Raw genomic sequence first — 11,407 nt, 5'->3', positions numbered from 1 at the left:
CTAGTTAAATAGCACTGTGTGCACTGTTCACAACACTAGTTAAATAGCACTTTATGGGTTGTTCACACCACTAGTAAAATAGCACTGTGTGCACTGATAACACCATCAGTTAAATAGCACTTTATGGGTTGTTCACACCACTAGTAAAATAGCACTATGTGCACTGTTTACACCACTAGTTAAATAGCACTGTATGCACTGTTCACACCACTAGTTAAATCACAGTGAGGGGATTAGGCCCTTAAGTGAGCATTAATTGACCGAAGTGTGGGCAGGCCTCTCAATGCTGATAAAATTGCACCAGGGGTGGGTGTGGATGAGTAGTCACTGGAACAGTGCTTATGTTACTTTATGAGTCCACTACTTGAAAACCTGCTGCAGGATGGCCTTAAAATCCGAGTTAATGAACTACCATTAATTTATTCCATTTGAACCCCCAGAGCTCTCTTCTTCTCTAGTCTATTTAATTACTTATTATGAGTATGCCATCTCTGTATTCTTCCTACAAAATGAATTGCCTTACTATATTAGTGTCTATTTATCAATTACATGCTCTATTCTGCAAACCTTTTTATTAATGTCTTCTCTTCACTAACTGTACCCTCAATTTGGTGTTGTCCATAATTTTAAAAACATAATAGACATATGGATATAAGTTCCAGAGAAAGTCATTCATTTGAGTTCATTTAAAAACTTTAAAAAAGGAACTGGATCAATATCTGCTGAGAGCCAGAAGGGAGAATTAAGTAGATATTTAATAAAATTGACTGTGTTGGTTTTGCAGGGAGTTCAGGGAAAGAAATTAGTGTTTCCCAAATCAACAAGTGTTGTAGTTGATAAATGCATGAAGTAAGAATGATGTAGATCTGGATAGTCCTTATTCACTAGCAGTCTTTAGTCTTTATTTGTTCTCTTATTATGGGGTATGCTACATAGTGTTTGGCGCATAAGTGTGATGTCCAGTGTGTCATTGAACCACACAGCATAGAAGGAAAGAGTTTTATGATGCAATGTTAGTATCCCTCCCTCTGGTCCAGAATGTTTAACATCAAATCCCTATTTGCACAGAGGTGTGTTATGACAGGTTGATTAAAAATACTTGCAAGAGAAGTATTATGATAGTGTTCCTACCTCTGAGCTGGAAGGTGTAAATGCAAGTCCCACCTGCCCTGTCTAAACAGATTCTTTCTTTTAATTTAAGACTATACAGGTTAGAAAGATCTTAAATTGCAGAGTTAGCAGCACTTTGCACTATGTATCGTTTCTACCTACTTGTCCCAAAGTTTAATCATTTTACATAGTTCGGTCAAATCACCCCAAATCACTGTTACTCTATAAAGAACAATTATTGAATTCAGCATGTTTATATTTCCTTACACCAGCAACATCCCAATGAAAATGTATTTCATATTCTCTACTGCCTACAGTATGGAGTCCAAATCAGTACATAGTATTCCAACTGCGGTTCACTGGGTTTTTCATACATTCAGCTTTCAACCCATACCTATAAAACACAGTGATTGTAACAAGGGCAGCCATAGAATATGGGTTCCCTGGTTGAGACTGTTAATCTGGTTCAATCTGGCTAACAGATAAAAAGGGGAGCGTTAGACATTCTACTACTCTGGGTGCTGACTCTGGAGACGCTGTGCAGAGTCAAGGACTTTCCACGTGTAAGTAAAGGTTGACTTGGTGACAGGATACCAGCCTCTGTGGAGTTATTTCACAGTCTTCCTTAGTTTATTTATCGCCTTACTAAAGCCGAAAACCAAAAGCCCTCTGCTCTTTCAGTGTACTCCCAAGATATAATTATTGTTTTTAATTGAAAGACACGACTTCATGCTTGCTGATGCTGAAATCTGCCTGCTGCTTTTTGACCCATCTTCAAAATTTACCTGGACAGTCTCTTTTGGAGACCCATTCAATTCAGTATTAATGTAAGCACAAAACAAGAGATAAGTATGTTTTGCAGAATGCTGTGTAGACATCAATGTAAAGTGCAATGAGCTCCATTTTTAACAACAGGAATATCCTCTTATTTCAGTTTATAATGTATTCAATCATGGTTTATTTTAAAAATTGATTCGGAGAGAGATACTACCTGTTTCAATACTTGGTCATATATACATCCGTTCTTTGGCAATGTTCCAGGAACACAAAGCAGAAGTGTCATACAAGGAACAGAAAAGCATGACTTACATAGTCATTTAATCATAATAAATCCACTTTGCGGCATTGAATTAGATGCATTTTAGTAGTGTTCTGAGAATAGCTTTTTGATTACGATAGTCAAAGGGTTTATAATTCAGAATGTATAAACATAACATATCATCAAAGCTTTGTCAACATTCTCACTCACTATTCACTACTTTCAACTGGTGCTCCTACTTTCAAGTATTTAAGCCATGACATTGTTTAATTGAGCATTTCATATAACAAGAGGGTTCAAACTTATTTCACTGCTGGAAGTTTTCACATACCAATTTAAAATTCCTAACCACTATACACAGTGTTTCAACAAATGGATGGACTGCTATCAGAATTTTAAAAATAAGCTGTTTTCTTAAATGAGTTGTGGGCATCACTGGTGAGGCCAGCAATTTTGCTGCCCGTTGCTAATTGCCTGTGAAATGCGAAGCCGTCACAGAGGGCAGTTAGGAGTCAACCGCGTTGCAAACTGATGTGGAGTTACATACCGGCCAGACCAGGTAAGGATGGCAGGTTTCCTTCTGCAAAGGATATTAGTGAATCAGGTGGGTTTTTAGACCATCAAAGATAGACACGAGTGCCAGAATTCTCCCAATCCCTGAACAATATATGTAACAGAGGATCAGTTGGGAAAATATTGTTAGATTGGAAAAATTAGGTTCTTGAGTCAAGAAAAATGTCTAATTTTCCACTCCAAGTTTTGATAGTGAGATGAGAATTTCCATAGTAAGCAGTGAGAGGCCTATTTGTATGGATTAACATCTGGTTAATACCAAATCTCAACACATTTCTATGCAGCTCACTCTTTTGCCAGACTGCAGAAAGTAAATTATTGTGACAAAGGGGGATCTCAGTACATATGGATTGAAGATGATAGTGTTTGGAGGATATGAGTTACAGCAGGGCTGGAGTCCATCCCTGGCTTTGCAAAGGGGTCAGCATAACTAAGTTGTAGGGGAGGGCTCAGAGGTAATATGGTGAGATGAAGACTTAAGTGAGAGAGTTGGGCAGGAATTTTGGAGATGGTTATAAATGACGCAAGAAAGGAACATGAAGGCTTCGGGGATCACTCATATTGACAGGCTGAGCTTGTGACTCACACGATGACCAGTGCATAACTAATGTTGCCTTCCATTGTCATTTGAGTTACAAATGTGCAATGGAAGTGCAAAATGGCTGCTATAAACACCCGGAGTGGGCAGAGTGAATGGTTTTACAGTCTGAGGACATGGGTTGTATTTGAAAGTGTAGTGGGGCCCTTCAAGGGACAATTGCTCCAATTAAGCACTTATATTGTACAGGTTCAAGTTAACTATAATCATGGAATTCTGCATGTGCAACACATGATCAGCTATGTTTCAAGCAATCTTGACCATGTCCTAGGTCACTGCAGATTGAAGGTGGTCATCTCCATGAAGCAGAAATAATCACAGGTGACTGTAAATCTGTCACCTCAGGCCACAACAAACAAAGACAATCCAAGGCCTCAGAGGCTGCATGGGAACACAGAGCTCATTTCCTCTTACTTTGATCTGTAAGTTTTTAAGAACATGTTCTCACATATAGTGTTGGCTTTCTAGGGTGTTGTGGGTGTTCGAGGAGGATGTCAAGATACCAGAAATTCTACTGCACTTACAGTCTCCTGCTGTGTTTGTGTGACATAGCTTATGATGCATACATCACTATAAAGGTCCACTCTGTCAAAAATCATGCAGAGGCTTTCCATGGTCCTCATTGTCAGAAACAATGCCCACTGTATCAAGGTCTATACTAAACTGTAATTTGTGTGTGAGCCGAGTGTTGACTGCTTACATCACTAAGAACCTGTTCTGTCCATTATACCTCCCAAATAGGATCATTACAACTGTGACCAATGAACCCAGCCAACTGCAGTGCAACTAAAGCAGAGAGAAATACAGAAAGAACAAATGCACCAGCAATTGCAGGATCAGCAGAAACCACCATTAATTGCTAAATCGCATTCACATGAAAACGTCACAGCTGAAGGTCCCTTCAGGGTGTGGATTTGATTTCCTAGAGGCTCAGAATCTATTGTTCTTGATACATTTCTTCCAAAAATGCAAGTCACATTGTCAGTTTAAACTGAGGATTCCCTGAGCACTGTCTTTTGAACCATACTAACTGCTGGAGCAGGACCTGTGACCTGAATGGATCCTATTCTGGTGGCCGTTAAGGTGACAGTTCTACTAAACTTTTATGTAACTGGCTCCTTCCAAGGGATCGACTGGGGAACTGTGCAGGAATCTCTCAATGCCTGACACTGCAGCCGTGTGGATCGGGCTGTTCATTGGGGCTCCATCCTAGTGGGTCCTTCAACTAGGCTGCTTCGGCGACGGCTAAAGACAAGCTGTGTCTGAGCCCGCGATTCCAGTGGCTGGGTTTTCCTTAAGGCTTCTGCAGAGTCTAGCCAGCAGCACGGTTAGTCTGGTCAGCCTGGGATCCCTTTAGATGGCTTTGTCAGTGGCCTGGGATTCCTTTTGGCCGTTTTCATTGGCATCAGTCTGGCTCTCCTTGTGATGGTTTCAGTCAGTCTGTTACTCCATGCAACGCTTTCTTCGGCATTATGGTTGGTCCAGCCCGGGATTCCAACAAAGGGGGTCAGGTCCGCGAGCCCAGAGCCATGAAATGGACCAAGTGGACTTTGTCTTAAATGTTATTTTCTTTTCATTTATTTTTCTTTGTTATATTATGGTGGAAGCACTGTCTTTTGAAGTTTTTATTTCTTTATTTTTCTAATTTATTGCTTTGATTTTGTACTTTTAAATTTCAGAATGCTGGACTTTTTATTATCTTTATTTTTTCTACTTTTCTTTTTCCTAATAATTTGTACTCAAGATTCTGTACCTAGGTATCTATGTACCTCAGATAGTGCTGTAAGTGGCAACTTGTAAACTTTTCACTGCATTTATGTGAGTACTTGTGACAATAAAGCTAATTCAATTCAATGAACCTGGATATTCACAAGGATAGAGATATCATAGTGGCTACTTAGTGCAGATGTCTAAGATGTGGTACCAATGATCAAGAATGATTTTTACATTTATTGATTGGAACACTTTTCTATTGACGCAGTCTCCCAGCTGGAAGAGTAGCAGCTACCTTCCCTGGAGCAGCAGACACATCACCTTCTGTGTGATGAAATGGTGCAGAGGCCAACATATCAAGACAGCCAGGATTCTGCTGAGATTAGGTTCCAGTGGATAAGAATTGGGTGTTGTGTCATCCTTCATTGACTGTAAATGTCACTCAAAAGGCAAGCTAGCCTTGTTTGTTCCCAGAAGCACCTACAGTTTTGCTTGCTTTTTCCTTACCTTTCCTGTTATTCAATAAAAGGTAACGACACAGCCACCTAAATGCCTTACAACATGTGATGCATCCTCATTGAATACTGATAAAATGGATGTTAAGGAGAAGAGAAGAGTGGCTCTGGTTCAGATAGGGTTCTACCAAGATATAGTGCTTTGGACAGGGGTAGCCTGTGGTAGCTATGTTATTGTAGCTGCAGTTACAATGACAGTTCATCAGATGGGTGATAATGCAAAGAGGCAGTACACGTATTTATGAGATTCCATTTGCAATGAAGTGTCACCCATTCTACCCGTGTGCCCTGAGAAGCTTTTTCTTTTTGCTTTCCTCCCAATATGTTAATGTGAAGGGTTATTCCTGGCTGAAAATCTGTGAAAGTCCCAATAATGGCAAGTACTTCCACTGTTGGTTCACACATGACTGCGTGAAAGCAGCACCATGGAGATGTGCTGGGACATCTTTGGGTGAGCAATGAAGAATGGTGTGTGATTACACGCCAGAACACCAGAGAGAAACCCCGCCATGAAACTCCCCGAAACTGACACTTGGTTGATATATGGTAAAATCAAGCCCATGGTCACCATTATAGAGACTAACCATCATTCCCAAATTTATGAATTGAATTACAGTCCATCAACTGTTGTGATAGAATTTGAACACATCTCCCTTGAGCGAGAGCCTGTGGTCCATGAATTATTACTCCAGTGACCAATTATCACTTTGCCATCATCTTACCATTTAACCAGAAATACCAGAACCAGCAGTTACAACCGGGACAGCAAGGTGCAGGGCTGGATGAACACAGCAGGCCAAGCAGCATCATAGGAGCAGAAAGGCTGACGTTTCGGGCCTAGACCCTTCATCAGAAAAGGGGGAGGGGAAGGGGGTTCTGAAATAAATAGGGAGAGAGTGGGAGGCGGATAGAAGATGGATAGAGGAGAGGATAGGTGGAGAGGAAACAGACAGGTCGAAGAGGCGGGGATGGAGCCAGTAAAGGTGAGTGTAGGTAGGGAGTTAGGAAGGGGTTAGGTCAGTCCAGGGAGGACGGACAGGTCAAGGGGGCGGGATGAGGTTGGTCGGTAGGAGATGGAGGTGCGGCTTGAGGTGGGAGGAGGGGATAGGTGGGAGGAAGGACAGGTTAGGGAGGCGGGGACGAGCTGGGCTGGTTTTGGGACCAGCCCCACTGAATTGTGACTGTGGTATGCATTTTGCCTCCAACAAGGGAGTTGTACATGACGTGACATGACAATGATTATGTTAGCTCCCATAAGAAGTGTTTGGGAATAATGTGGTAAAGAAATATTCAACCAATGTTTATTACAGCTGTTGATATTTACAAACATTACATTCACAGGCATTTCAGTGGCAATGCCAGATTCCATGGTCTCTGACAGAGTCAGACCCACAAAGCAGAACAATCTGCTCCAGAGAATGTGCATTAGTTCTGATTATATATATATTCTGACCCACTGAATATATTAAGTATTTTCTCTTTTTCTTTCAGATTTCCAAGCGAGCGGTTTTTGTGACTGTCAGATAAGTGGGGTTACAGCAGCAAGTGCATGTGCGGCTACTTCCATCAGAACTAATGCAGATCACAAATTCCAATCCCCACACTCAAAAATCGACACCTGCCCTTTCTTTTTAGCCCTAAATATTGTTCATTAGAGATTTTATTGTAAGAAATTTTGCTGTCCCAACTGAAGTCTTTTGGGTAGCTACACTATAATCAGCAGTTCTGAAAAAGGGTCACTGGATCTGAAATGTTACCTTTGCTTTCTCTCCATAGATGCTCTCAGACTTGCTGAGATTGTCCAGCAATTTCTAGTTTTGTTTCAGATTTCCAGCATCCACAGTTCTTTGGTTTATTACACTGTAATTATGCTGGTTCTAATTTGGCATTTCCAAGCTGATCAACAAGGGTATTTTAACAAACACATTAGCCGTAATTTGTCCCAATGTCCAGTTCCTAATTCTTCTGACTCCTACACAGTCATCCTGCCAATTCCCCCATACCCAATCACAACATTGTCAACCCATTCCCTTTCTGCTTCATGCTTCCCATCCATAGCTCCTTCTTGTGTTCTTCAGGACTGATCTGACCATGATCTTCACTTTCTTTTTCTGCCCATGTTGCAGCACCCCACTTGATAATATCTCCCCATCCTTATCTCCCAAGCCAGTAGAAATTGCATCCCAATTTCCTACACATATAAAAGCCTCTCAAGATAGTTATTGAATTTAAAATATACGTTGAAGCCAGTCAGATGTATTAGACAGTTAAGGAAAGACAGAAAGTGTAATAGAATCAATAGGAAAAGACTGATATATACTGAACTAAGTTGTAGTTTTGTGATCTTGCAAACTACAATTTGACTGTGCTTCCCCAAGAAGTACTGCTGCTTGGATGGATAGAGGGTGTTTTATCACTCTATCTGTCCATGTGTTGTGATTTGGAAACAGGGAAGAAGGGTGTGGAAACAGTTACATATGACTTAAACATTTTCAAAGTTGTTCATTTTGCCAACCATAAATTTGGCCTGTATATTTTGAATGCATGTTTGTTAGTGTTGCAATAAACCAAAAGCAACATTTTATCCAGCTTTCAAGTAACTATGTAGCAGCTTTATCTCAGAGGGCAGAGAGAGTGACATGTACATGAATCTCAACATTTCTACCGGCAAGCAACATTTTAATTCCCATTTGAAGGCTGAACTATCTCATTTAAATGCAGTCTGTGTAATGCTCAAGCTCACTTCTGGATCACTTGGAAAATGGAATGATTTGCAAATGTCAGGCTCTGGTTAGCAATTCTAATGACCAAAGAGGTAATTACTGCATTTCATGTTCAGGCATGTTATACTGCATCAAAGCTGACACAAATGCCCAGTTTTATAATGTACGATGGTGAAATAACGTCTGAAATGATATGGAAATTGATGTGCAAGAGATTAATGGCTGTTCTAGTATGAAAGATGGCTCATTTCTGTCAGTCTATTATTTAAAAATGCCTGCTTAATTGCATCCTTCCTTGAGGGAGAACTGAACTATATTATCACTTTCAACCAATAATCATGTCCACCAGCAGACAACAGAATATTAACAAAATAGAATAAGTTCATAAATAAGTCCTGAGAGGAAATTTTAGATGGTTGCTGCATTTCACCCTGAACAAAACTGCTGCTTGCTGCTCCAAGCCTGTATTTGCAAAGTCGGCATTATTTCACAGGTTTTGATTTCCTAAGGTTCAGTACGAGCTGAAGGACTCGATATAAAATAATATTTATATCTTTAGTTAGGAGCACAAGCAGCTATTCGCTAAAATATCATGGGATTTCAACTTAGTTCTATATATTTCATGGTAATTCCCCTAATATTGCTTACTAATCTTCGAAATTATTTTCAACTTTTCTGCCAGAGGTTTGAACAAGCTCTTACACACCCATGGCTTGAACTCAACAAGAATGTCAGTGACATGCTGGTGGTATATGCTGTTCACCGACTCATTTTTAATCATTGCGCCTAATACGTTAAATGGAACTCGTGAAGCGTGAGCAATTCTGTCCACCATGGCTGTACTGTAACTACAGAAGGCACTATCAGGATGTAATACAACAACTTAGACTCCCTACAGTGCACTGACACCATCAAGTCTGCATTGACACTCCGAACAGCATTCCACCCAGACCCACCCTATCCCTATATCCTCACATTTCCCATGGCTAACCCACCAAACCTGCACATCTTTGGACTGTGGGATGAAACAAGAACACCTGGAGGAAATCCATGCAGACACAGGGAGAACATATAAACTCCATACATACAGTCACCCAAGGCTGAAATTGAACCCTGGTTCTATGAGGCAGCAGTGCCAACCACTGTACCATCACCATTTCAGCAAAGTCTCCTAAAACTATATCTGTGCTGCTTGGAAAGACAAGGACTGCAAGCAGAACCGCGATCAACTCCAATTTCTCTCTGAATCGCACATACCATCCTATCTTCAACATATAGCACCACTCTTTCATCGTTTGAGCCCTTTAAAGGAAGCAGACTTTAGGGGTGGGGGGGAAATCGGAGGGCTGTGTGCTAAGCCGGCCTGAAGGCCCTCACTAACTGTTTGCCTGCAGGAGCGATCATTAGCTGAAGTTTGCAGGAGCCATTCGTTTAATTTAGATTTGACAAAGGTGGAGACTGGGCACCTCCGACTTGAAGTGTATTGTCTCTTAATTTCCCTCCTTCGCAGCTTGTTGTTCCTTTCAAGAGAGATTGGCCTTCCAGCTGCCCACATTTCTGATTGAATGGTAAATTTGTCATAGAGCAACCCTGTTAAAGCCCAAGGTGCACCTGTTTTCCCCAAAGACAGGATTGGTTCAGGTAACAAACTGGGTGTCTGTTTCCTGTCCCTGGAGGGAAAATTTAGCCTGAAGAGATTACAGTTAGGCACTCAATTTCTCTCTGATAACATATCAATCCCAATATTTAAATCTGGGAAGGTTTTGGACAAATGGGTAACGAGAGAAACATGAAATTCACACTGTCCTCCAGAGGCTCAGGAAATATTGGGAAATCACACATTCAGGAACTGGCACAGCAATGCAAATGAGAAAAAGCATTCTGAGTGAACAAACTTACCATGTGATAAATTAGTGAATGACTTAAATTGCCACAGTGGAGTTTTATAACAGCTTCATTCTATACTGTATCAGTCTGTACCATTTGCTCTGCGCCAACTGTTACAAGATAAGATACCATGAACTATTAGACATGAAGCTCTGTGAAGTGAGTCATGCATTAGGCAGAAAGGTACTGCAGACTACATGATGCATGACACCAGAGATCATTGCAGACTCGGAGGAGCAGCAGCAAGGGCAGTTCTGTTTTCTGAAACCAGAATAACACAACAAAATCTCTGCACATTTCAGCACCAAGGGCTACTGATTTTGGCTGTGATTTTCAACTCAGTATATCCTTGGGACAAAAGAAAAAATCTTGCCAAGAAATGTTACATTTAAATAATTATAATGTCATATATTATTCACCAGTGGGTAATTACACTGTAGTGTGTGATTTATTTTTCATCATTTCAGGATGCACATCTCATTGAATTATATTAACTGCAGCAAAAGTCTGTTAAATTATGCTAAGGTGCATAACTGAAGTGTCATACAATTACAATCTTACACACAAAACATCTCAGTAGGAAAAAGAAAGAAAATAAGATAGCAAAAAAGACAGTCAGCAAAATCTTTGACAGTTCATTTGATTGTGAATTGAACAGAATTCTTACTTTTTTTAATCCTTACATTTCTCGCTTGCCTTTTCTGTCAAGATTGCATAATATCAACCAGTTAACAGACCTGATTGTTACAAGTTCCTGTTCCTTTGGTAAGAAATACTACCTTTGATAATAAAGATAGATGAACTGTGGTCAGAGCTACAATGTGAAAATCACTTGGCAAGCTGTTAGGCAGTCAGAATAAAGGTGACAAATCCATTTGCATTTAGTTGGCCCCCAGCTTGTTAACTAAACTGCTGTATACACATAGGTACATTCTACACAGTCATAAATATAGTAACTGAAACATCACCTGTGTAAAGAATTCATAAACTTTAAACAAAAACTCTGAATCGGGGAAACCAAGCGAAGACTCGGGGACCGCTTTGCAGAACACCTACGCTCGGTTCGCAATAAACAACTGCACCTCCCAGTCGCGAACCATTTCAACTCCCCCTCCCATTCCTCAGACGACATGTCCATCCTGGGCCTCCTGCAGTGCCACAACGATGCCACCCGAAGGTTGCAGGAACAGCAACTCATATTCCGCTTGGGAACCCTGCAGCCCAATGGTATCAATGTGGATTTCACAAG

The sequence above is a fragment of the Rhincodon typus genome, chromosome 26, assembly GCF_021869965.1.
Source record: "Rhincodon typus isolate 14 chromosome 26, sRhiTyp1.1, whole genome shotgun sequence".
NCBI classification, from domain to species: Eukaryota; Metazoa; Chordata; class Chondrichthyes; order Orectolobiformes; family Rhincodontidae; genus Rhincodon; species Rhincodon typus.
Note: the sequence above shows the minus strand (reverse complement) of the source record.